Source organism: Myotis davidii, unplaced genomic scaffold (genome assembly GCF_000327345.1).
Source record: "Myotis davidii unplaced genomic scaffold, ASM32734v1 scaffold91, whole genome shotgun sequence".
In the NCBI taxonomy this organism is placed as follows: domain Eukaryota; kingdom Metazoa; phylum Chordata; class Mammalia; order Chiroptera; family Vespertilionidae; genus Myotis; species Myotis davidii.
In genome coordinates this window covers 500,602-528,554 of record NW_006283139.1, presented here as the reverse complement: position 1 = coordinate 528,554, position 27,953 = coordinate 500,602, and the positions used below count along the sequence as shown (strand labels likewise).

Below are 27,953 nucleotides of genomic sequence, written 5' to 3'. Positions count from 1 at the left end.
TAATCATTTTTTTTTTTTTTTTTTGGTAAATGTTTAAAAAATAAAATAGCATTTACAGTTTTTACAGACTGGAGTAACCTAAATGAATTGTTACCTGTGTTAAAGGAGAAGCAACAGTTACAATTTCCTTCTCTGGGGGGAGGGGAGGGAGACAGGGGGGAGAGGGATGGCTAGGGGCCAGAGGGAAGATCCATACATTCGAAGCAAAGTGGTCAGACTCAATTTGCAATATGAAGAAAGACAAACAGAGCTTATCAAGTTGCTTTTCTCCACATGACTAAGGACTTAAAAAAAAAGCCATACCCTTTATATTATTTTTAGGGTGTGCAATGCAATCCAGCCACTTTAAAGCCAGAGAAAGGTGACTGAGGGCTGCATGTCACTGCTCGGCCTTTAAGGCAGAGATCACTGCAAATGGCTTTTAGAAGGCAGTGCCAGCCAGTTTGTCCTGTTAACGAGAAACCTTTTTATTTTTTGCACTAATATAACCATCTTCCAAATCAATTCAAAATCTCAGCCCCAAACGCCACCGGTTTTTATCTCTCCTATGCCTTTGAGTCATCAGACGTAGTAGCATTTGTGCCCTTTTCCTTACTCTTTTCTCTGAGAGAGCCAGGCTCTCAGCTCTTGCTCTCTGTGGTCTGACTGAGGGGAATGAGACAATTCAAGTGTCTGCTGATGCGAGCTGTGCTCTCTGGAGCGCATTGCTAAGATTGCAGCGGGCGTAGGCTCTCAGCGGGGACAGCACCCTCCTAGTTGCTGTGGGGAACAGTCAGAAAAATCCTGTCTCAGGATGAGCAATGCTTGGCAGCAGGAGGGGTCAGGGGCAGACAGGATGCAGAAGTGATGTGTGTGGGGTGGGGAGGGGTGGAGGCGGGGGGAAGGTCACCATTGGAATCCTTTACCGAGATGGGGTTCATTTGTTAATCCAGGACAGAAGCTCCCTCTCCTCAGATAGCCTTTCTGTGTGATGCTTGCTTTCCCTGTGTTGTTTCACTTTTTTCCTTGTTGGGACCAATGACGGCCCCTTCCCACCTTCTTAGGTTTCCAGGACCAATGTTGAGATTTAGGTTGGATATTGAAGGGTATCGCTTGGTGGGGGTGTGGGGAAGGAGGCGGAGGAGGAGTGCGTGTGTTGGATGGGAGGCGTCTTTCACTGGCTAACAATTTAAGCCAATGTATGACTGAAATAAACGGTCATGGAGGGCAGATGGCGAACACGGAACCGATGTTGTCCATGTCCAGAAGTCTTTCTCAAACTCAGGTGGCTCCCCCCTCTGAAGGAGCCTGTAGACTAGCATTTTTTCTGTTTCCCTTCTCTCTCTCTCTCTCTCTTTTTTAAAGAGATAAGTCCACACAGCAGGAAGAGGGTTGGAAAGACCAACCCCACCATTTCCCCAAAATGCAAATGCCACCAGCCCCTACCTACAGAGGCACAATGAGCTGTTTGAAATGCAGACCGGCATCACTCTGAGATTTACTTAAACTGTGGATTGGTAGTAGATTTCTGTTCTGCCTGCAGAGAAAGCCATATGCTTAACAATACTGCTTCTAAGAGGCCCTTTCAAGAGAAATCATCTACAAATTTCTCTGAAAATGTTAAGCCTTGGGGGACAGCCGCCCCCCTCCCCCACTCCATACCCAGACCAACTTAGGAAACTTCATCTTGCTTTGCTTGTAATTAAAACATGACATTATGTCACACCATTTAGACGCGGTGTCCTAGAAGAGAGGTGCCTTGTTTGAGAACTTTGAGGAGGGGGTCTGGCTTTGGTTTGAGCACAATCATTTGGGGCTGCTGTTTTAAAGAGCATGTAATGGGGGTGGGGGAGGAAGCGGGGGTAGCAGGGACACGGATCTCTTGGGGATGTGTCTCCCATCTTAAACTCCACTAATGAGGCCTCTCCAGAAGAAGACATACGTTTTTTTTTGGAGAGAAAAAAATCCCCAAATTCTGGCAATTGAAAGAAATCTAGGATTCTATTGATTTAACCTCCTCATAGGAAAACTACTGGATTTCAGTGCCAAAAGCTGCTCTGATTTGGTGCATTAAGGGCTGTGCTGGTGTGCTTACAGGGAACTCTTCTAGAAGCAAAGCCCTTCTGGCAAACATCGGAACCACAGGTTCCCCTGCCCACTAGAAATGGGGATATTGGAAACTGCAGAGTTTTATCGCCTATCCCCAAGGCTTGCTTTCTTTCTTCTTTTTTCAATGTGGCCCCGAGAAAAGAGTGAGAAGAAAATCGAGTTTTTTTTTTCTGCTGCTGCACCCTCCCCCGACCATAGGACTAGTTTACCACATACATAGAAGATCTTAAGTCCATGTAAATATAATGAATGACCACTATAAAGAGAAATCTGCAACCTGAGACCTGGAGAAGGGATGATGGCCCAGAACGCTGTGTTCTCACTTGGCCTGTGTGCATCTGTATGTCTGCATTGTGTGTCTTTGTAGGCAGGTCAATACATTTCCCACGCAAATGGAGGTATTTAGCTCTCATTATTTCATGCCCCCGTGCCTCTGGGTTCAGAGAATGGCAAGGGGGAAGGAGAAGGCGAGAATAAGGGAAATCTGTAGTTTTAACTAAGGTTCTGTGACACTTGAAATCTTTTCTTTCTTAAATTAATTAATCTTTCAGCTTCAAGAAACTTGCTCTGACCCCTCTAAGCAAACTACTGAGCATTTAAAAGAGAATCTCATTTTTAAAGGTGTAGCACCTCTTTTTCGGTTCTTCCCACATTATCTCATTATCCTGTGCCATCTGAAAAGGATTGAAGGCCACAGTTCACTTATCTCCTGGGGAATCATGATGAATTAACCCTCCATCTGCAGTACCTTCCCAGCTTATTAAAGTTCAGCCAGAGTGTAGAGGTGTTTCAAATATTTATATAGAAAAAAAGTCTCTTCAAATGACAAAGGACACTCTCACCCCAGTCTTAGCCCTGGTGGTGTTTTAGGTTGAGTCAGAGGGAGCAAGTTAAATGCAACCCATCTGGTGGCCTCGCTCAGAGGAAAGACACCCCTGACACGCAGGCTTCAGCCCTGATCCTTGACACCAGCTGTTCCACTCCCATACCAGGCCCCTAGGACAAAAAAGTTGCCATCGCAAAGAAAAGGTTATTCCGGGAATCAGAAATCGCTTTAATCCATTTTTTAGATTCTCCCAAGCTCCTCCAGGTGTGACTTACCTTGCCTCCCCGCCTGCAGGAAGGCTGACATTTGGGATGACTTGGCATCAACAACACATTTGTGCGGATGTGTCAGTGATCAGAGGGGCAAACACCACTTGCTAGTCCTCTCAAGTTTCCTGAGCAACTGCACACAGATCACTGGAGGGCTCCGGGGCCGCCTGTGTTCCGGGGTTATATGAATCGATTGCCAGCAAGTTGGGTGCCCATTCTGTCTGCCACGTGGAAGAGGGCACTGGTGGATCACCCATCTTGGCAAAATGAAAAGCATGCACTTCTCACAGAGAACTTTTACTGAAAGACCAGGCTTTCTATCTGCTTTGGACAATGGGTCTCCAATGACTTGAGGTAGTCAAAATAAGCCCACTTTTCACCTCTGGACAGGTGGTTATGCTGGCTGACTCGGGTTTGCCATTGGATGAAATGTCAAATAGCATGAATATGACTATGAAACAGGCTCCTCAAATATATTTTGACAAAAGTTGAGGGATATACACACACACATACACACACGCAGACGCGCATGCCATGACTTAGATATAACCACACACTTACATATATATTGCTCTATGTACATATATATCCACATGTATAACCACACAAATGGTCACATTATATAACAACCCTGCAGCATTAATTACTCCCCTACTTTGTTCTTCCAGGCTAAAACTTGTACTGAGGAAGGGACCTGATAAGTTAGTCACAATTAAGGTATAAAGGACTGAGTGGGCTGATGGCATTTTCAGGCATTAGTTAATGAGCTGGCAGGAGCTTTGCAGGCTGGGAGATCTGGGCTCTCTTGCCACCGGGGAGTAAGAGCTCCCTGGTGGTAAGAGTGAGCAGATGGCAACGCATTCTTTTAAGAGTATGCTCCTGACTAATGAGTTCCACCTCAGGGTTAGGTAATATATATTTTATGTGAAAAAAAATGCTCTACTCTGATTTTTTTCCCCAGGGATCCAGAAGGCAATGTTCTTACTCCTCACTGGGCACCATCTTCTAGCCTTCCTCAATTGGACACAAATTCGAAATGTCTTTGGTTTTCTGCTCAAAGCCAAGGGCCTGGCTACTATATCCTTAAGGTTCAGTTGGAGATATAAATGAGATGGAGGAAATGAATTCATTGAGTGGTGACTTGGTATGGGAGCCTTATGTAGATTTCAAAATGTGAGAGTGTTCCAGGAACCTTATCTTTACCTGAGGAACTAAGGTTTAGAGAGGTTAAATACTTTGTGCAGAGTCACCCAGCTAGTAATTGGTGGTCCTGATATTCAGTTTGGTACCTTTTTCACTGCACCCCGTGTCCTCTTTCCTTGAATGGTTGTTCCTTTTTCTCCTTCACCAGCAAAGAGCCTAAGACTAGCCTGTCACAGGGAACAGGATCACCATATTCATGTTGGATGACATGGGTACAGTGTTCGAATCCTGAAATTCTCATGCCTTTGTTTGCTTTGGCTTATGGTAATTGGGCAATATGGACCACTGGCAAGAGAGGAGACTTATCACAGGCTTCCAGAAGCAGGTAATTACCCGTCCCAACCTCTAACCAGAGGATTTCTGACTCAGAGAGTACAAGGTATAGGCAACTATTACTGTTGGGGATTTACTTACATTTCTTTCTTGGTCATTAAATGGGCTAAGTTTCTATGACAAAGTGGTTTTCAACCAGGGGCAAATTTGCCATCCGAGTAACAATCGGTGATATCTGGGAACATTTTGATTTTTGTACATGGAGGGTGGGGGTGAAGCTACTGGCCTCCAGTGGGTGGAGGTCAAGGGTCCCTCTAAATGTCCTACAATGCAAAGGGAAGCCCCCACAACCAGGAATCATTGGCCTAAGTGTCATGAATGAGAAACTCTACCACACAGTCTAAAGCATGAGGCTGTCTGAACCACTGGGCTGGGCTCCGGCCTCGCTGACCAGTTAGGTTTTGGCTCACTTAGATCAATTCTCTTTTCATCCCCCTCCTCCTTGCCACAGAACTGGACTCTAAGTTAAAAATCCCCTCTTGCTAATGAGCAAGAGGACCTGAAGGTAGCACATGCTTCTCAAAGAACATGTGGCAGAACTTAAGTGGGACGATCCTCATCAGAACCCTCCCATGACCCACGTAAAAAAAAAAAAAAGAGAGAGAGAGAGCAGTATCTCATTTAGGTACAGGAAAAAAAAATCAAGTTAACAGTGGATTTTTAATTAAGAAGGAAAATGAGACACTTGACATTTCTCTCAGGAGGTGGGCCACCTTCCTGGGTTTTCTCCTTCTCCCACCAAGTCTGGGCTTCCATTTAAAAAATTAACATAGTTAGTCTAGGGCAGCAGTTCTCAACCTGTGGGTCGTGACCCCTTTTGGGGGTCGAACGGCCCTTTCACAGGGGTCGCCTAAGACCATCAGAAAACACATATATAATTACATATTGTTTTTGTGATTAATCACTATGCTTTCATTATGTTCAATTTGTAACAATGAAATTGGGGGTCACCACAACATGAGGAACTGTATTAAAGGGTCGCGGCATTCGGAAGGTTGAGAACCACTAGTCTAGTGAGTAGGTAGACATATTAATCAGGGACATGATCTCAGACCTTAGAAACAGGATGGTCTAGAGATGCAGGCATTAAAAAAATGAAATGTATTTGGGGCCAGACCAGCAAGAGTTCATGAGCATATGACATGATGAGGGAATTGGAGAGGTCAGTTCACATTCAAATGGTCCTGGTTGATCAAACACTCTGTAGGCCAGATCAAGTGTGTGCTCTGGGAATTCAGGGCCCAGAACTGAGAAGTGTGGCCTTTAAACCGTGTGTGTGTGTGTGTGTGTGTGTGTGTGTGTGTGTGTGTGTGAGACTGAGAGAGGAGGAGAGGGAGATCAGAGAGGAAGGGAGAGAGAGAGAGAGAGAGACATCAATGATGAGAGAGAATCATTGATTGGCTGCCTCCTGTATGCTCCACACTGGGGATCCAGCCTACAACCCTGGAATTAAACCATGACCTCCTGGTTCATAGGCCGACACTCAACCACTGAGCCACGCTGGCTGGGCTAAAGCTGGTGCTCTTACTCACTTGCCTTGGGTTCCTCTGGTGAGGTCTTACTGAATGGGCTTTCATCCAGGTATTCCCTAGGAATCTTCCAGTCTGGGCTTCTAATGTTATCATCACCCCCCACCCCCTGCCAAGAATAAAAATCAAAACAAATGCAGTTGTCAAGCTAGTGTCACTTCACCAGAAAATGAAAATTCCCCTGCACTCCCATTCCCCAGAAATTCTGCTTCATTGGGCTCCCTGCATGGGAATGAGCAAAGGTAGATTAAAAAACCACCAAGAGAAAGGGCCTCAGAGAGGAGGTGGGCATGCTGGAAAACAGATGAGCAAGCACAGGCATGTGTGGGCAGGAAAGTAGGGTTTTCAGAATGTTCAGGAAGAGACAAAAGGAAATCCTAGAGAGGATACACTCACTCACACTCACCCACACGTGAGAGCTCAGACACGGGATGTGCTGGGAAGTAAACTCAATTTTTTAAAAAAATTAAAAAAATCTGATGAATGCCACTGGGGTAGGGGTGGGGGTGGGGGTGGGGCAGAGAAACAGTACAGGAAAACATTTGTACAGGACTCCTAAAATAACTTACTACATTGGGAGTAAGTGGTTACAATGCCTATTAGGAGTTCAGAGCCCTTTTGTAAAATGAGAAGGGGGGGGGGGAGGGAGATATTGAGGAAAATAAAAGGCAAGGTGGGTAAGAGGAGGAGAGAGGGGGAAAAAGAGAATGAAACGGCAAGAGAGTGATTTTCAAGACTTACCCTTTATGTTGCTCAAACAGTCACCATAAGGATCCATAACGCACCAACTCCACTGCCCCACCCTTTCTAGTAATTTCTTTCTTGATTCTGACCTATCAGGTTGGCTATTTGCTTCTTCTCAATGTAAATGTTGGCAAGTCAATCCCCTCCTACATTACGAGAAAAATGTATTCGTTGTCTAGCCGTATCCTTCTTTCTCTCGCTGAGCAAGGAGGGCGCTTCTCAACTCTGGCTGTGCACTGGGACCACAGGGAGCTTTCATAAATACTGATGTCTGGGTCCCTCCCCAAGAGATTCTGCTTCAATTGACCTGGAGTGTGGCTTTGGCGAGGGCATTTTTTGAAGCTTCCCGGGTGATCCTGAAGTTTAGCCAAGGTTGAGAAGCAGTGGGTCACAGACAAGAACCGAAGCGTGCACAGCTCAGCAATCTTCAAGATCCAGAAGTCTGGCTGCGGCTTTTAAAAATATATAGCTGGCTGCGGTCTGGACTGTACAGGGTGAGTCTTTTTAAATTAAAAAAAAAATACTTTTTTATTGATTTCAGAGAGGGAGAGGGAGAAAGAGATAGAAACATCAATGATGAGAGAGAATCACTGATTGGCTGCCTCCTGCAGGCTCCCTAGGAGGGGATCAAGCCCACAACTGAGGCATGTGCCCTGACTGGGAATGGAACCGTGACCTCCTGGTTCATAGGTGGAGGACGCTCAACCACTGAGCCACACTGGCTGGGCTGGCCGGGGTGAGTCTTGAGTGCGGAAGCCCCCACTGACTCCACCTGGTGGGGCTGATACTGTGAGAAAGATGGGCAAGCAGAGCTGGGCCTGTCATTGGTTTCTGAGCACTCCATCATTTACAAAGGGCTGTTTACAAAGAATTGTTTTATTTATTTGAATTCTCCCCAGCGGTCTCACAAGGCAGACACAGGCTTGTCCCATTTTTTAAAAAACAAGAAGTCTCACACCGGGTGGGGTTACGTGGTTTGCCCAAGGTCAAGGCCACTGCCAGGCCTGGACCCAGAACTGCCTCTTCTAAATTCTGTGTCCTCCCACCTCTACCACTTCCCTTGCCTCCTCCGATTTGTTGTGTCAGTATGAGACAGGGCTGGCCCTGCTCAAAACACACAGTCAGGAAGTCTCCCAGGAGGAGTCCCGGACAAGACGTTGTGCCCGTGTTCCTACACCCTCTCCTTCTCCATCTGGACCATGTTTGGCATCACAGTCACAGCACTGTCCCTTTGTGTCCCCACCCCTGCCTCGTGCCTTGCATTCTTTTCTTTGACACAGCAGCCCCATGAGGCCTCAGAGACATCCAAGAAAATGTCAACTCTTTCCAAATACCCCAGCACCAAAATGTTCCCTTTTCGCTCAGCCTAAGAGACATCAACTTCTTTGCCAGCAACCCTTTAAATTGAATCTGAGTAGAAAACTGAATCTGAGTAGAAGATTGATGGATGGATGGTCTTCACTATTCTACCCATGGGTTTGTGCAGCTTGCGAAGGGGTCTTTGTGGGAAATAACCTAAGGAAATTGCACCAATGCTAGAATTTCAGGCACTGAAATAGCTGGGCAATGTGCATTTGGACAGGAGAACTGTCCTTCACCCCCTCCAATGAAACAATGCAGGCCATTGCTCACAGATAAGACTAGATCTGTCAACAGTGTATAGGGCTTATATAATAAAGCCAGGATAAAGACAGAATCTTCCAGTGTACTGTATCTCCTTAAACCAGTGTCCGCTTTAAAAATCATGTACTATATGAGGTGTTCACCATCAGCATGTTTAACTTTGATTAACAATTCTCAATATGTTTGTCAGGGACCTCCATCCCAGAGATAGTGAAGGTAGCCGTGAGTAAGAGGGAGAAGGTGGCGAGCGAGAGCTGGATTGGTCTGCCACAGAAAGGTCTGGAAAAGCCAAGTGATACACAATTAATAGAACAATGCAGCAATCTGTCTTCAGCTGGCCAAGGCAATGCTGTCCTTTGTCCCTCCGCTGCAGAACAACCAAGCACTCTGTGATTTTGTCTCCCTGTCTCTGCACTTTAGTGATTACATTTGTGGTGAAATCTGTATTTCCCTGCAATTGAATCTCGCTGTGTGTCTCTGTTTTATTTTTAAAATAATGATCCTTCTTGGAATTCAGCCTCACTTCTTCGCCTACTGTCCAGAGCATTTTTATCTGAGTTTCTCATATTGATCTTTTTTGGCACACTATTTCAAAAATCATAAAGATACAAAAAAATCACTATAGGGAAGCAGAGGAGAAACCGCATTGTAATTGAAATGTAACTCAAAGTAACATATCACTCAGATTTTTTTAGTTCTAATTATATTGTTCAACTCAATCAAAGTAACATAGCATTTCTCGTTCAGAGATTAAGTAAATATTCATTGAGTGAAATATAAGATAACTGGACCTGAAGGTGAGGCATTAGCCAAGGTCTAGGTCCACCAGACTCACCGTGGGTGTGATCCATTTATGAAAGGCAACCCTCCTCCGCAAGGGGATTGTTTATTACATACTAGTGTCCTGGTGCACGGATTTGTGCACATTGAAAGGAAAATAATTGGAAGAAATATTTTAATGTCTCTATTTGCGTCTTGCTAATGAAAAGAAAATAGGATTCTCCCGAGTTTCCTATCTACCTATTTCAGGACTTCTGTGAGGATCAAATGAGATGAGGCACAGGAAAATGCTTCACAAACATTTGGTTAAACTGTAAAATGTTTGCATCTGGCTATAAAGCAAGTGGGGTTCCTGGGCTGAAGAAACTCCAAGGAGGCTAGTCGCTAGGGAGAGGAAGCCAGGCGTTGCTAGTGACACATTACCTGGCGCCCACAGCCACCAAACAAAGGTGGCTGGGCTGTGGGCCACATTTTGCACCATGGGGTCTTGGCTGCATTGGGTGTGATTTGGTGGGGTGTCGCTCTGGGGTGGTGGTGTGGCCTTTGTCCCACTTGGGGGAAGCCAAGTGTTGGTTTGTTGGCACCAGGTCCGTGGTGCCATTTATTTTTAAATGGTCAGTGCGCATCATGGCAGCTCCTGCTTTGAGTGTCTGCCCCCTAGTGGTCAGAGTGTGTATAGCTACAGGTTGGAGGGAAAGACACAGCCATACAGAGATAGAGATAGAGATAGAGATAGAGATAGAGATAGAGATAGAGATATAGAGATATAAAGATATAGATATAGATTGTACTTAGTAGGTGCCTCGCTAAATCCTTAACATTTTCTCAGTTAAACCCTGCAACAAACTTTCAACCCTCCTTGTCTAGAGAAATATTAATGTGCTTATTTTACAGGTAGGCAAACTGAGGTTTAGAGAGGCACAAGGACTTACCCAAAGTCACTTACCCTAGTAGGGAGTGTCAACCTTTGACTATGGAGATAACAATGCTTGGATTCAAATTCTGAAGGAAGTTGCCAAGTTACTTAACCTTAACTGATTTAACTTATACTGATCCTCAATTCCTTTGTCTATAAAATGGAGTTAGGATTGTTATGAGAATTAAATAAGCTAATATTAAAAAATTAAGTGAGTTATTCTTTGCAAAATACTTTGAACAGGGCCTGGCACAGGTACATGTTAGATAAGTGTTTGCTTGCTTGTTTGTTTGTTTTTTAATAAAACCAGGTCACACAGCCAGGGAGGCTCTGAGCAGAACATGAGATACCATGAGATCCAACCCTCTGAGTTTCTGAAGCGCTGGGTCTGCAAGGAGAACCTAGGGAGGCACACTGATGTTGGAGGGCTCACAGGCACACTTCATAGCTTTGCAACTGGCCCCGGCCTGGCTTCTCTATGGTCCTGTCTGACTTTGTTCTGGTTCTTCATTGGTCTGGCCTTACCACTGAGGTCAGGCAGCCCTGGTGAATGTACCCACCGCTGGAATCCGTGTGTGCCAGGGCTCACACATTCACGCCACCCATACAGGTTTGGCACCATCTTCCACTTTCCACAGGAACCCAAGGCCGCGGGCCAGCTCAAGGATGCGCAGCTCACGTGGGGCTTTGGCGAGATGGCAAACCTCATTGCCACATTGTAGCTATTTGCTATCTGTAGGCAATTCCTGGAGGTGCAAAGCTGCTACACAGCGTGCGATTGTTATCCAGCTCCCAGACTCTTATTTAATATCGGCAAGATGAAATCATACCGGCCCCCGGGACACGCAGCACACATCTTCAGCTGTAACAGATTTGCTGGTGTTTACTGAAAGATGTTTTTGCTCTGCGCACCAACAGCTCCAGTTTGGTGCTGAACAAGCTAAGGGACGAAACAACACATGGGAGCAGGGCTCTCTCTTTGGGGATAGGGCTTAGGCTTCCAGAGGCAGCATCTGAGTTCCCACTTTGCGGCTGATTTGCTGCCAGCACTTGGGCAAGCCAGTTGCACCGGTCCAGGCTTTTCCTCTCTCATCTGTGTCTCTGGCTTTCCTTCTAGTTACTCAATTTGGTAGGCAGGGTATGAGTTAAGAAGGGGAAGGAAAGTTGGCGTCATTTCCAACGCATTCTCTTTTCTGTTACTTATTGACAGGTAAAGTTATGAGCTCATCAAACTTCTACTCTCCCTAGAGATGTACCCAGCACCACACACACAGACTGTTTGGTCAGAGGGAACGCACGAGTTTATATCTAGAGAAATTAGATATTAAAGGTCAGTTGTTTCCAAGCCACTGCCTGTTTCTTGTGATCCACTCACAGAATGATTGGAGAATGCTCTGCCCCGGCTTTGGACAGGTGAAATGGGCACACTTTCTCCAAAGTGAAACCCCAGCACAGGAACCATACTACCAGGGAAAGCTGTAGCTATGAGGAAATTGAGGACACCCTTCTCCTTAGTGTTTTGTGTCTTTAGTGACTTGTTTTCTGTGGGTTTGTTGTCTTTCTCCCTTCCCTTCTTATCTCTCTCCTGTCTCCCTTGCTTCCTGCCTGCCTTTCTTTCTTTCCTCTTTCTTCTCTTCTTCTTCTGCCTGCGTCTTTTTTTTTTTTTTTAAGAGAGGAAGGGAGAGGTAGAGAGCGATAGAAACATCAATGATGAAAAAGAATCATTGATCGGCTGCCTCCTGAACATTCCCCCCACTGGGGATTGAGCCTGCATCCTGGGCATGTGCCCTGACCAGGAATCAAACCGTGACTTATTGGTTCACAGGTCAAGGCTCAACCACTGAGCCAGGCTGGTCGCCCCCCCCTCTGTGTTCTTCTAAATATTTTTACTGAGTTTGTAGTTATGAGTGACATTATGCATTCTCAATGGGGGCAATATGGAACCAAGGGGGTAAAAACTGGTTCTTGGGAGGTCAAAAATAGAACTTACTTGTGTGTATAAAGCATAGATCAGGGGTCCCCAAACTACGGCCCGTGGGCCACATGCGGCCCGCCGAAAACATTTATCCAGCCCGCCGGGGGGTTTTGCCACTGCTGTGTGCATAGGAATTTGTTCATAGTTTTTTTTTAAACTATAGTCCGGCCCTCCAACAGTCTGAGGGATAGTGAACTGGCCCCCTGTTTAAAAAGTTTGAGGACCCCTGGCATAGATGAACACAGAGTATATAGCATGCAAACAGATATACAACAAAACTGAATTAACACATCAGAGTGAGGGGGCAATAAGGAAAATTTCTCAAAATATCTCCTTGGGGGGGAGGGGGAGGCGGTGATAAAAATGTTTGAGAAACACTGAGACAGACAATGATTAACCTGGGGAAGAGACTACAGCAAAAAGCTAAAGCCCCATGGCAGGCCACCAATTTAAGACTCTGAAAGGTCAAAGGAGGTCTGGTTCCTCGATACTGCAAACCTGGCATTCAGAGATTATTTGAAAAGCCAAGTTTCATTTGGGGAGCTCGGTCTTAGCCCCTCCTGTGCTCAACACCTCCCACAGCTGTCTTTGTCTGGAGGCTTCATGATGTATTAGAAAAAATCTATCGGCTATGGAATTAATAGGCAGAGCCCTGTCCTGGCACTGCCATTTACTGACTTAGATAAAACACCACCTTTCTGGACCTCAATTCCCTTGCCTGTAAAATTCAGAAACAATGCCCTTTCAGCCGGTTTCACTAGGATCTGGTAAGGATCAAACGAGATAATGTAAGTGACAACTTCCAAAGCGGTGCGGTATGCAAAGACTTAAGCAGTGGATGGAGGTGGGCGGTGACATGTGGGTTGCCACCCACACAGTGCAACTTCAGAGGGCTGCATGCTTCCAACTCTCCGCCACAGGAGCTGAAATACCTGCTGCTACTGCTCTGAATTCAGTCCCTCATGACGCCTCTGTTGAGAGCATACGTAGCAGGAAGGAAACTAGACTGTTTGCTTCTGGTGGGAAGGGCCCCCCCTTGCACCTGACTTTGTCCCTCACCATGGAGCACAGAATCTGCACCCAGTGGGTCGAATGACCTTTAGGCAGGTAATCACTTCCGCTCTCTGAACCTCTCTCAAATGGCCGTATCCGTGGCTGCAGTGCAGGTTCCTGGGAAGATGATCAGAGAGCTCGTGTGCTGGGTTGGCCGCAGTGATAGCTCACAGGAAGTTCTCAAGCAATGTTAGTTCCCGCCCGATGTCATCAACATGTAGAAACACATTGTGTTTATACAAACAGAGAAGGAGAGGATTCAAAGGCCTTAGAAACAACTACTTTCTAGAAATGGATTCTGAGATGTGGTTAGAAGAGGTGAATTTAAACAGAATGTTGCCCAGTTGGTGTGGTTCAATGGTTAAGCATCAACCTATGAACCAGGAGGTTATGGTTTCATTCCCAGTCAGGGCACATGCCCCGGTTGTTTTTTAAAAGGAGGTTACAAAGATCCTTTCGCAGGGGTGCTCCAAGACTTGCCTCTGGTGATTGCTTTTATAAAAGTGTTTTTTTTTTTTTTTAAATAACATTTCTCCCCAGTTGTGCCAACAGATTTGATCTCCAGTCCTCTTTCTCTAAGCAAGCCTCTCCCCACAGCATGTACCTGGTAGACGCCTGGAAGAAGGCAGGGGCAGGAGCCGGCCTTGTTCAATTATAACCCCTTATTATAGCATATCACCGTGGTCCCAAGTGCACGGGTTGCTTTTCTGAGCCCCCCACACAGGCTCCTGCCCTGGTCCCCTATCTGTCAGCTGACCAGACACAGAGTTCTCGGACCTCACAGCCCAGCAGCCCTGACTGCAGCAAAATCCAGGTACTCACTCAGCAGTCTGCTGGGCTCCACTGGTTTACCCCAGGCTACCAACCCCCCGAGAACGAGGATGAAAGCAGATGGGAAAGAAGGAAAGGGTCTGCTTGTGTTTTTAGTTTTTACCAGGCTCCGCTTTTCGTCGGGGTGGGGGAAGAAGACTCGTGCTGGGAGCTGGTGCCCTGCCAAGCTTCCTCCCTCCCTGGCTAGTCCAAGCACTCCACCGTCTGTGCAGACTGTATAACAGCAATTTCTGGAAGCACAAGCCAAAGTCTGGGCTAGTCCAGAGGCAGTGGATTCCCGCTATCTGTATGGTGGGGTTTTACTCTCCACCTTAATTCTTTTAAAAACTGCCAGCTCTCCAAAGCACATCTGTTCTGGCCAGCTTCTGTTCGTAAAATAACTGCAAGCTTCCTCTCTGGAGAAACCCCCGCCTCTTCTCTATAGTCCGGCGCTTCCACTGACAGTTTGACTCACAGAGTGAGGCTGCGGCAAATATTAAAGAATATTAATAAAAATGAGATGAAACACTGACAGATCTTCCCGCCCCCACCCACAATTTTGCTTTTCTCATGACTCAAATGTATCTTGACAGGAAATTTACTTCTCTGATCCACATCATTTCCCAAAGCAATTTTCCAACAGCAAACATAAATTTGTGGTGATTGCTAAGAGGTTTTCAATCCCTGGGCTAAGGAGGCCACGGGGTTTCAACTTTTCGGCTCACCTTCAGGTAAACACCCATCACTCGGGACATGATCACTGCCAGATGCTGGGCAGCAGCTAAGGGGGAGAGCCCAGAGAGGAGCTTGTCGGTTTCCGGCATAAATGGGCTTGGTGGGGGGAGATGGTTTGTACATCAAGTCTGAATCTTCAGATGGTAATGAAATCATTAAATAAGAAAATAATTGCCCGAGCCCACAACAGCTGTGTTCTCAGATGGCATGTGGCACTAAGTGGACACAATGCCTTTCCATGGCACTGAACTTTGACCTGGTTACCACAGATCACATTTATCCCAGACCCAAGGTGGGAGTTGAGCACACGCCCTGAGATACACTGTGTGTTCTTCTTTGTGTTGTGTTTGCCTTAGGACTCTAGAAATCAGTATGATCATCATTAGTATCCCTTCTTCATCATCACTTTTGGTACAAATATATCTGTTAGCACCAAAGTGTGTTTTGACCATATACACAGTGACTCTCCTTTGCAATGGTAGTTTCTTTTTTAATATTAATATATTTTTATTGATTTCAGTGAGGAAGGAAGAGGGAGAGAGAGATAGAAAATCAATGATGAGAGAGAATAATTGATCGGCTACCTCCTGCACACCCCATCCTGGGGATCAAGCCCCAAACCCAGGCATGTGCCCTTGACCAGAATCAAACCTGGGACCCTTCAGTCTGCAGGCCAGTGCTCTATCCACTAAGCCAAACTAGCTAGGGCCAATGATATTTTCAATCGAGTAGAATTCAGTCTACAGACCTAACTAGATGGAATCACATAAAATAATATATGTGGCAGTACTTTAAAAGTGTTAAGGTTTGCCCTAACTGGTTTGGCTCAGTGGATAGAGCATCAGCCCACGGACTCAAACGTCCGAGGTTCAATTCCAGTCAGGGGCATGTACCTTGGTTACGGGCACATACCCATTAGGGAGTGTGGAGGAGGCAGCTGATTGATGTTTCTCTCATTAATGTTTCTAACTCTCTATCCCTCTCCCTTCCTCTCTGTAAAAAAAATCAATAAGCAATATATTTAAAAAATAAAAATAAAAATGAAAAGTGGTAAGGTTTGATGACAACATTTGGCACTGTTACAGTATCTTCCTGCTGTGTCCAAACCAACCTGCAGATGCTGAAGTCATTTGTGTTTTCCTCCATATCCCCAGGCCTTTTCTGTCTTTTCCTTTCTTACATACTCATTCAAATTCTCATGACAATATAATATCTAGTTCAAGTTCTAAAGACATCTAAGAAGCCTTTCCTGATGCCTTCAGTTCATGGTGGCTCTTCCTCTACCACAACAGGTGTTACAACATTCATGGAGCTTGGCATCCATGTTTGTCAGTCTGGACTGCCCCTGCATATCTTCTCTTCATTGCCTATAGTATTAATTTCCTTATATACCACGCATGTATGTCTTGTGTTCCACCATATTCTATTCATGGTCAGAAGACAACTATTTGGGTCAGTTTCATTCAGTTAGTTTCTAGGCACCATTGATAAAGCAAAGAGAGCAAGATAGGGCTCTGTTCTCAAAGGGATTATAAACCAGGAGGACAGGTACAACGCACACACTTATGATGATAATCAAAGGTGGGAAAAGGTGCATACTATAACACAGGTGTATCAAAATCCTCTGAGGGTTTTCTCAATTCAGGGAATGGGTGGGAGGAAGAAGAAAGCGTGATAAAGAAGATGGTCGATGCACTGGGTCTGGCTAGGTGGCTGGGATTTGACAGGCAGAATGGAAGGAAAGGGCCTCTCTAGAGAATATAGTGCGAAGGCAGGCAAGTGAAAGGGAAGCATTGGCCAAGTGCACTGGCAAGGTGCTCAACAGCATATGATGATTTGGTGAGTTTTCGGTGGATACCTAATCAGCATGACCATCTAGAATCTAATTTTATTCAGTTTCAATAAGAAATGCATCCTATTGCTAACAGGGTGAGTTAGTGAGCAAACAACTTAACCACTCTTATATCCTCCCTTTATACTCATTGTTAAAAGGAGACTAGAGTCCAGAGATATGTTTCCTAAGGCCTCCTAAGGGGAGATTTTGCAGAATCATTATGAAATAAGAGCAAGTATTTGAAGGGGGTCACTGGAACACCCAAAGCAGAGACAAGTTTTGAAAGTGATTTTTGAAGTTGGAAGAGCCATATGGTTTCAACCTGAAGGGACTGGGGGGAGGTGGCAGAATCTCACAGGGGAAGGAGGGGTCTCCAAAGTAGGCTGGGTCATGAGCACCTGTGGGTCCATCCTCAGAAAAGGCTCCAGTGACCAAACATATAATGAAACAGCAGTTCTGGCTGGCTTTCAGGAACCATATGGACAGAGACAATGATCGGGTCAGTGGAGGTCACATGGCCTGAAGATCATCATTACTGAGAGTTCTGGACCAACATAAGGCCTCTAGGATCAAGGAGGTTTGGTCTGGTATGACAATACTTAGAGTGACTGAAAGTTAATCTACCTCAGAAGAGAAAAAACTCTAAGAAGATTAGATGCAATTTTATCATAAAACAAAAGGCAAGTGAAATATTTTCATTCCTGTTGTGAAGTAAATTTCATACCCATTACATTGACTTTTATGCACAAGTCATGCAAACAGAGTGGCTAAAATGTTACTGGTATTTTTTATAAATTTGTGTTTGACGGATCATCAAGTTCCACCTCAAACTTTGAGTGTGTGATAAACATCCCTGAGAAGATTCTGATTTGTATTCTCACTAGGAATACAAATTGGCTTGTCTGAGTATTCTTGTCTCTGGCTTGTCTGAGTACCCAGTGGGCCCACAGGGGCAAAATATAGTAATATGCTGGGATTAATGACTGGGACCCTTGTTAAAAAGACCAGAGCAAAAGTGACTACCAGCATCTCCTCAAATGCCCTAGAAGCAAAGAGAAATCACTCTGAGATAAACGTGTCAAGGCACCCAGGCTTGGTCTTGAGGCACTTGGTTGACTGTCATCAGACATGTATACTTTTGAGTATGACACTGGATGCCCTTTCCAGTGTCCCTAGAGCCAGTCTGAGAATGAAAATTGTAATAAGAGAGATGCCAGTGTGGTAGATGTTGTTGACAATCTACCCAACCGCCATTCCACATCTTCCTTGTCTATGGCAGCAGTATCAGTAGCCATGATAAAGGCTAAAAAAGCCATTGGCTGTTTTTGCCAGCATCCCTGAAGCCAGGTCATGGTGGACAAGTGGGATAAATGTCTCAGTAATATTTTATTCCTAGAAAAAGTGATGTCTAGGAGGAAATGTCCCTCCTGTTTGAGCCATGAACAGCCATCTTGAATAAACAAGCACAAGGGCAGGTGAGGGAACAGCGCTGACAGAAACAAGAGACTGGGTATCTGATGACACTACTGTGTCCCAGTGTCCAGCCTGGGACATCCACCTCCAGACCTATTGCTATGTGAGATAATAAACAACTATTGTTCAAGTCATTGGAAAGTGAGTGATTCTATTACCCACAATCATAAGCATCTTACCTGATCCAAATAAATTGTAGATGGAATGGGGTGGAGACAGGAGAGTTTACAAAGCAAAGCAAAATCCTGATGTTGAACTATTAAGGATCTAGAATAAAAAATGATATCTCTGAGTCCAGGGCTGAATCCTCCTTTACCTCTGTGAGGATTTTGAGGGATTTTCAGAGATGATGAGAAGAATGTGCTTGAAGGTCAGAGAGGATGGAAGGAATAGTGTTAATGGTTTCACAACAGTGAAAAGGCCAAGCAATGAAGAGACAACTACACTGAAGAAGATAGGAACACTTGAGAGGACACTGGTTAGGGCCACTGCATAGCAGAGTAGAGGGAGGAATTGCCACCACTTCTGTATTGCTCAGGCTTAGTCACGGGAAAGGAGGGGCTGAGGAACTACTCTGGACAGGGCCAGAGCTGAAAACTATTGCCAACATCTTTGCAATTGTTCACCCTCATCCTTGAGTGTCCATATTTAGAGTGGGTGGCCTGGGAAGGGGCTCCTTTTACCTTCAAAGGTGAGTAAGATCTGGGAGTATTGTACTTTCTGGAGTTAGTCCTCCTTAACTTCCCAGTAAGACAACTTGTTATTTTTAATCTCCATTGTTAATTCTCCATTTCATCTTCTAAAAAAAAAAATAGAACTCTTTATTAAGACATTAAAATCATTCAATAAGAACTTGGATAGTCCCACTGGGTTGACAATGCCCCTCGCCGTAACTGCCATTGAAGCATGAAGGCAGAATCCCTTCCACTGTGTTGCCATGAATACCATTATTGCATTCACACTCATTGTGCCATGCTGAGGGAAATTGAGACAATGCAAGTGCAAATACCTGGCATGAGGCCTAGAATTAATCACTCAATAATTATCAATGGCCAGCCCCCTTTCCCCTCCTGCTCTCCCTCCCCCCCTTCTCTTTCTTTCTGACTCCTTCCCTTCCTCCCTTTTCTCTTCCCCCACCCTCCTCTGTCCTTTCTTCTCAGTGAATACCCAGCATATGCAGTGACTGGAGAAATATTCTCCCCGCATAGCTGTGCCTCCAGTTCTTCCCACACACTTCCCAAACACACACTCCCCAGCTTCCCCCAGCTGCAGTTGAGGTCAAGGGGAGGTGGATACAACCTGTCACCATCTGCTGTAACTCATGAAACATCTTCCCACTGAAGCAATGCCATAAAAGGGGGTACTTCCCTAGCCTATCAAGCAATATTCATGGAAAACCCAATTTAAATATTTGCAAGTTTCATCTCTGGGGTTACACTCCTGAGGTTACTGTCTCTGAATGTAGGTCTCACATGTCAGGTCTCTCATGACTTGCCCTTTGATTGTTTATACTCCTTAGAAAATAACTTCTTAAAACAATTCAATGGCACATTTTAGTGATTAGAGCCCCAATCTCAGGTCCTCTTACTTAAAACTAACTTTTGTATTTCAGATAAAACCCATTTGTAAGATGCCCACTCCCAACTCTCGCCTTCTCGTTTGTCATATCCGCAAAGGCTTTAGATCAGATAGATTCCCATTTATTCAGAAGCTGCCCTCTTGAGCTCCAGCAACTTCATCTCCAGAAGTGTTTCACTTAATAGTCTTGCATCCAACATGCTGGATGGACTTAGTCTTTGAATTTCCAGTGAGTTCATAACCCTGGCCTGGGCCTTGGCAAAACACTGTCTTAACAATGCAGACCTGAGCCAGTACCCAGGAGCGTTTCTGCATATAACTTATGTATAATTAATCTCTGGCCACCCTGGAGGTCCCAAATCCCCTTGGATCACCAGACCCAGGGGCAGCATTTTAGCTAATAGCCAATAGCATTTTAAGACTCTCTTGAGAAGGCAAAGGGAAATGATGGTGCTTCTGTGTAGCTTTTCAAAAAGAAACCTTTCAAGGAAAATCCACTCACCAACGGAAATAACACTCTGTGTTCACCGCATGCCTTTCAGGGATATCTGAGAGCCCTTAACCAGTGAAATTTTTACCTCTCTGTTTTAAGAGGTAAAAAATAAAGGAATGAGGGAAGGTCAGCCTAAGACGAGGCACTCCAATGCTATGCTAAGTGACCTTGTACTAAAATATTTCATCTAAATATATGCTTCCCCATAGGGCTCAAATCCAGGAGGATACCTATGTTTTTCTTGCATTACTCAAGGGTCCAGACCTTAGGGTGATATGCATACCCTCACTTGAGTGTTGACCTCCCCAGGGCAGTGGATGGACAAGTGAGCAGTGGACAAAGCTGTAGCCTAGAGACAAAGACCTGGGTCCATCCCCAGTGGTACCTCAGGTGGGTACCTCTGAGCAATGAAAACCTTGTGGTACCTCCCAGGTCCTGGAGCAGAGGCTGGTACCAGTAATCATAATCCATTATTTGTTTTCTACCTTAGGGTTACAGAGCACTACAGCTTGCACGCAGGATCCCATTTATAGGCTCAGAAGGGAGTAAAAAAAAAAAATACCTACTATTTGAAATCCTACAAGGAGATAGACCCTGATATTGGCATTTATAGAACCTTATGTCATTTACTTCTCCTAAAAACAATACTTAGGTGAATATTGTTGAACTAATAAGAAAACTGAAATTCAGAGAGAGTAAGTCAAGGCCCACCACCCCACAGTTAATACCATTCTTCCTCATCTAAATCTGACAAAAGTTTCCATTACAAAACAGGTGGGGTAAGCTCCCACTTTCATCAGGCAACTCTCCCTGGGGCCAGGTCATGACAGAAATCTCAGTGTGTTGACCATCATGTCTCACTTGGACAAGATAAAGTACAAGAATCCCAATATGATAAAATGTTAGAGTCTATTAAAAGTATTCCATTCCATCCATTGGTGGTGACATCAGAGCAACAGGATGTGCGAATTTTAAAAGAGATAAGAGACAAATTGTAGTACTGTAAAATGGTATAGATCACCACTGAAAGATGGTGATCTCACAAAATCTAATGACCTCATTAAACAGATGAGGAAGCTAAAGTCCCTATAGGCAAAATGGTTTGTCTATGATCACTGGGAGAATAAGTAGCAGGGTCAGAAGTAGATGCTACAATCAAGCCAGTGCCTATCCTGGAGATAGTATTCAACTCATATTTGCAGCAGAAAGAGACAAATGGAAGAAAGTTAACTCTCTGGGTAAGTCCGGCACCTTTGATCTCCATTTCACACTCAGGCATGGACGGCTGTAGAGGCGGACAGGCCTCACTTGGAGGCCTTCCTCTGTTTCTTTTGCCCAGATCGGGCATGAGACTACCAAGGCCATTTCACTCAGTCATCTCTTCTCCATTTTGGCCCTTCTAGTTGCCTGCCACTTTTCTATCTCTTCCTTCAATGGGAGATAAACACAAATTCAGCTTCCAACACAGTAATCTACCCTTCACTACTGTCTTTAAAATAATTGTTTTAGAAAGAGAACAATAACATGGGGTAGATTACAAGCTCAGCTATTATTTTTCACTCCTCCTGCATCCTTGACTTTTGACATTGCTGTTCCACACCAATCCTGGACTGTTTTTGGCCAATGAGACGATAGCAAACATCACACAAATGGAGACTTAGAAAGCACTTGCACAATAGGACATGCCCTTGTGTTGCTCCTAGGAGTCCTGAGACCCCTCCGTGTGAACTATCCAGGCTGCCCTGATGGATGATGAGAACAGCTGGCCAGGACCACAGCCTGCAGCCAGTGGAACACCAGACACATGAGTAAGGCCTGTAACCACTTGCAGATGGCAGACATGTGAGTGAGCTCACCCAAGATCATCATAACTCTCAAGCTGAGCCCAGCCCTAGTTACCAGCTAATAAATTGTTTATTTTAGGCTATTAAATTGAATATGTTTTTTTAAAAGATAAAATGCTAACAAAGTACCCTAATAATAGAGTATGTAAATTGAATACTTATTATTTTTTTAAATGAACTTTTAAAAAATATATATTTTATTGATTTTTTTACAGAGAGGAAGGGAGAGGGATAGAGAGTAGAAACATCGATGAGAGACAAACATCGATCAGCTGCCTCCTGCACACTCCCTACTGGGTATGTGCCTGCAACCAAGGTACATGCTCTTGACCAGAATCAAACCTGGGACCCTTGAGTCCACAGGTCGAGGCTCCATCCACTGAGCCAAACCAGTCAGGGCAGAATACTTATTCCTATTTGGGGTGCTGTCTTATTTTATTAAATTTTCACTATCTCTGAGGAAGTTATCAACATGCCCATTTTATAGAAGAGGGAACTGAAGTTCAAAAAGGTTAATTCATTTACACACCTGGTAAATGGCAGGTGGCACTTCAGATTCAAATCTCTTCTATGTCACAACAGACTCCCTTAAGCACCACCCAAACCAGAAAGACAATTTCAATGACAGAGAATTTCAGAACCACATGGTGTGGAGAAGGCAGGCAAGGGCCCCGTTGGTTTAACCTGTGGAAAGGACTCTCAGGGGCCAGGAGAGAAACTTGCCTTTGTCTCGTGACTATCTTATAGCGGGCAGAACTGAGAGCTCCAAGGAGAAGTCATCAGAAGGTTGACCTGCATGTTGGCAAAAAAGTATCTTCTACTAAAAGAAGTAATGAAGAAGGAATCGGTGAACTCAAGGGAAAATGAGTTCCTTATAACCAGAGATACTCAAGAAAAAAAAAATGCAATCCCTCCATGGATAACTCAAATTTATTTCTGCCTCACATTTACTCTTTTTTTTTTCTCATCAAGAAGGTTTTCTGGTTTCTCCTCTTAGGATTCAATTTGTATATGGTCTTCAAGCCTCATCAGAAGCCCCAGAAATCTTAGAAAGTTAAAATCCCCAAAGAGTTCCCACTCTCTGGTTCTCTTGTGCTCTCTTGCTCCATGACCCACACTCACCCATGCACTTGCCTATTCACACTCCATAGACATGTGGCTTTAAGCAGCCACATGGCCCATCTAGACTGGGCTATACTTTAATATAGAACAGAAACGATGGGCAGTGGTCTTCATTCTGGCCCTGCCAAAGACAAGATTGGACTTCTTCCATGGCAAGATGGAGAGAGATGGGATTTTGGGGAGGAACCCCTTTAATTTTACATAATCAATAAAGCTTTCCACAAAAACACCATCCTCTCATTGAGGACTTCAGGAAATCCTTTTTTTGGTGCACTACAAGAACTCCAATGCCACAGATAACAGTATAATAGAACAATAAAAACAACAACAAAATCATATCTGGTCTTTGTCCCTGGTACCTAGCAAAAAGCTTCAGAAATTCTTGGAGTTTCCTGAGTAATAGGAGTGTCTTTATTATTTTACTTAGGCAGCTCAAGGCAGTGATCCTAGATAGCTTCAGAGTAGAGGCTGTGATAGGAAAAAGCAATTGCATGATCAGAGGGTTGAAACTTTTGGCCAGGTTGACCTCTGGGGAGAAAAAGACACTGGAGATTTAATATAATCATGTGATCAGTTGCCATTAGTGTAATGGAATCTCAATAAAAACTCTGGACCAAGAACTTACTGGTTGGTGAAGACATCTGCATGCTGGGAGAGTAATGTGCCCAGGTTCCCAAAAGAGGGGCATGGAAGTTCTGCATCCCCACCTCTCCCAGACCTTCTCCTATACGTTTCCTCCATGTGGTTGATCCTATGGTGTGTCCTTTATAATAAAACTGTACCCTTAAGAATAGTACCTTCAGTGAATTCTGTGAATTGTTCTAGCAAACTATTGAACGGAGGGAGTTGTGGGGTTAGCCAGCTGGTCAGAAGTACAGGTGGTCCCTAGACTTACAGCTGGTTTCTCAGAACTAGTGTTAGAACCTAAAGCCAACTAATCAAGCATCATCTCCCAGTTATTAGACTTCTAGTGACCAGGTGCACGGATTCGTGCACATTAAAAGGAAATTAATTAGAAGGTGTCTGGCGGGGTGGGACTGGGTGAGGTGGGCCAGACACTCCCTGGACACGTCCTGGAGCCAACCTCCCATGGTCCCTCCTAGGCATCTGCGGAGTGACCATGGTCCCTCCGGCAGATGGGGTCACTCGGCTTGGCCTGTGGGAATCTGGCCAAAACCAGCTCTCCAACATCCCCCAAGGGATCCCGGAATGGGAGAAGGCACTCTGCAAATTTGCTGTCATACAGGGTGTGGGATGCAAACACAAATGTGCAGTAAACCAGATTTGGGGCCTACAGTTCCCCAGCAACAACATAACCCATGGCCAAAGGTGGAATTGCAAGGCCCAGTGAGGAATCCGGCTCCCTCCTCTCTGGTTTCAGGGTGTGACACCTGAGAACCGCTGTTGCCAAGTCACTGCAGCTTGGCGGTTCCTGCGTTGAGCATCTGCCCCCTGGTGGTCAATGCGTGTCATACCAACCTGTCAGATGGTCGGGCACTTAGCATATTAGCCTTTTATATATATAGATATCTTACTGGACAAGGAAAGAAAAAAAATCCACTAGGTTTTATTAAAAATATACACACTTAAAATAATTTTTCTTATAAAAGAATTCCAACATTAATTGTCTATTTCCACCCCCCTACCCCCCAATTATCAAGATGGTATTTAGCACCTACAGGATGTCACTGATGGGAATGGAAAAATCTCCTCATGAAATTCACAATGAAGAAAATATTGTGACATACAGCTGAAAGTACCAATTCTTAATTTCAAAATAAGAGAAAAAATATGTTATTAGATAAATTGTGATATTTCTACAATATGCTGTAACATATACCATTTATTTTCTTTAACCAATTAGTTTTGCTTGAGGATTAACTAAACTATAATTAAGAATTTTTACTTAACAAGCTTATGCAACTTTATTCATTATCTTGCTCTTATTCTCTCAATAATAAAAAAAAATTATAAGGAGTGATAGGCTAGTATTCTTTATAATTTCCTGGGGTAGTGTTACTGGGGTAAATGAGGTATCAGGTTCCACACTAGTTCATCACTTATTAATTAACAATATCAACAACTCCTTTTTCTTTACTGATAACACATTTTACTGACTATCAGAAGGATTTTTTTTATTACAAAGCTTATCTCATAGGCTCTTTCCTGCTATCTACTGCAATAATAAAAAAAGTCATCATTCAATCATCATTTTAATGAGTGATCATTTTTCCCTCACTAAAATTAAATCATAAAAGCCATTTAATTAAATTGAATGGTAAATGAAAGACTTTAATCACACAAAGAATTAAAATGAAGGACTCTTTCTCTCAAAGCCTCACAACATAATGACATGGTTTGACCAATGAGGTAAATTCTGAGAGGAAGCAGAAAGTAAATTATTATCTTGCCTTTTGGTATCAGCAACAAAAGAGCTACCCTTAGGAAAACATTTGGCCCTTCCCATCTTTGGGACAGGGTTCAATCAACACACCTGCATATGAAGGAAAGGTCATAGGATTTGATTTGGGGGAGATTCCAGGGACGACCAAAAAAAGCAAAGCCAGTAGCTTGCTATAGAGAACTGTATGTTCAGGAGCAAGAATATGTTTCTCTGGACTTTCCAAAATAATCCATCTAATATACACTTGTTCTACACCTTTTATATGTTTTACTTGGTAGGAGACATACAAAGACGACCTCCCAATCTGCTGGGGTGACAGATATACCAAAACATCATTGTAATACAATAAGATAAGTGCTGTGCTGGAGGTATGTGCAAAGTGTTATGAGATCCTTTGAGGAGAGATCAATATACGTTTCCAGGAAAAGTGTTAAGAAACAATCTAGAAGATGACTTGTGAGCTGAGTTTTGGAAGCTGAGAGGCTCTCTAGGCAACGAAGGCCATTCTGGAGAGTGGGAAAAGAACATGTGAACAGAACTTAAGCTCAGGTGCCTGGCCTGTAGTTGGGACTGAAGGGAAACAGGGGACGGGGAAGCAGGGTGGCATGGACTTATCCCAGCTTGGGGGTGGGGAGGTGGGGGGTGGGGAATGGCAATTTAGAAGCTGGATAATGCTCTGGCTTGATTTGTTTCTTAGGAGGATCTTTCTGGAAGCAATGTTGTAAGGGCTTGGGAAGTGAGAATAGAGAAGAGAAGAGAGAAGGGTGGAAAAAAGACCCTCAAGAGACAAGTTACCATAAGACAATGAAGAACTGATCCCGTTAGCCTAGAGAAGACTCAACTTTCAATGATCTTAATTGTCTTCCCAGATCCTGGTGATGGCACTGGAGCCCCAGGGCGAAGACTACTCTGTAGAGCATGATTCATCGTTTTGAGGCAAATGGATACTTCCAGAATCTGATTTTGTGAAAGGGCAGTCCTTGGAAAAATTGTAATAACCCTAATGTAGTGTTTCCACAGGCATCAAAGCCCTCATGTTGACCTGCTTACCTAACTGTCCTCTTTTCTTGGCTTTTTTTATTTCTTACTACTGTGCCCCGAATGTTCTATAGAACGTGACTCTGTCATCACATTATACCAGTCCTCTACCTTTTCTACCCTGATTCTGCTATTTACAGACCGGTATCTCATCCACAAATAAAATCTGTTAAAAAATGTTCATGGTTCGTCCAACTGGTGTGGCTTAGTGGTTGAGTGTCCACCTATGAACCAGGAGGTAACGGTTTGATTCCAGGTCAGGGCACATGCCTGGATTGTGGGCTTGATCCTCATGCAAGAGGCAGCCAATCAATAATTCTCTCTCATCGTTGATGTTTCTATCTCTCTCTTCCTCTCCCTTCCTCTCTGAAATCAATGAAATTATTTTTAAAATTGTTCATAGTTCATTCATTCATTCAACAAATACATATGAAACATGTTCCATATGCCAGGCACTACACACTGGGAGAGCAAGAACCAAAATAAACAGAAGCAGTAACTCAAAATCTAGCATCTTCACACAGTTTACACCTTAGTGGAAAAGGCATGCGATAACATGATAATCAAGGAAAAAACAGAATACAGACAATGATACATGCCATGAAGAAAGTAAAAGACAAAAATAGTAATGAAAGAGGGTTGCAATATTGTGAATGATATATTTGAATGTAATCTTGAAAGATCCAAGGGAACAGTTCTCCGGGTAGGAGGGGGTCTGATACAGTGGAGGACTAGCAAGGGGGCTGCTGTGCCAGGAATAGGGTGAGGAGGATGCATTGTAGGAGTTGAACTCAGAGAGGTACAATGGAGTGGCTAGTCTTACACACAACTGTTAGGACTTTCCCTGAGTGAGATGGAAGGCACTGGAGGGTTTGAAGTGACATCTCAAACAGGTTTCAACGAAATTAATGAAGATACCAGGTGGGAGTAAACTGAAAAGGGCAATGGTTGAAGCAGAGAGAGACCATTGCAATGATGGAGGTGAGAAATGACAGAATCCGGACCAAGTTATTAGGGGTGGATATTATAGGAAGTGCTCGGATTCTGGCTATAGTTTGAAGGTAGAGTTGACAACAATCATTGTGGATTTGGATTGGGGATGTGAGAGAAATAGAGGAGTCAAGAATGATTCCATACATTTTGGCTTCAATAATCAAAATCACGAGTTGGCAAGTTAACTTTCTTCCTTTTGCACCCACACTGTTAATATTTATGATTAAATATAGAAAATAAAATATGATGGTTACCTTACCCTTGCTCCCTCTCCTCCCCCACCTTTAAAA

The 27,953-nt window shown here is 44.2% G+C and overlaps 1 protein-coding gene across 1 annotated transcript in view; it reads right to left on the bottom strand.

Annotated features, from left to right (window-relative positions):
- Window positions 1-27,953, bottom strand: part of CTNNA2 (catenin alpha 2) — a gene marked incomplete at its 5' end in the record, with an annotated part of 880,141 nt that overhangs the window by 354,661 nt on the left and 497,527 nt on the right. The window lies entirely within an intron of this gene.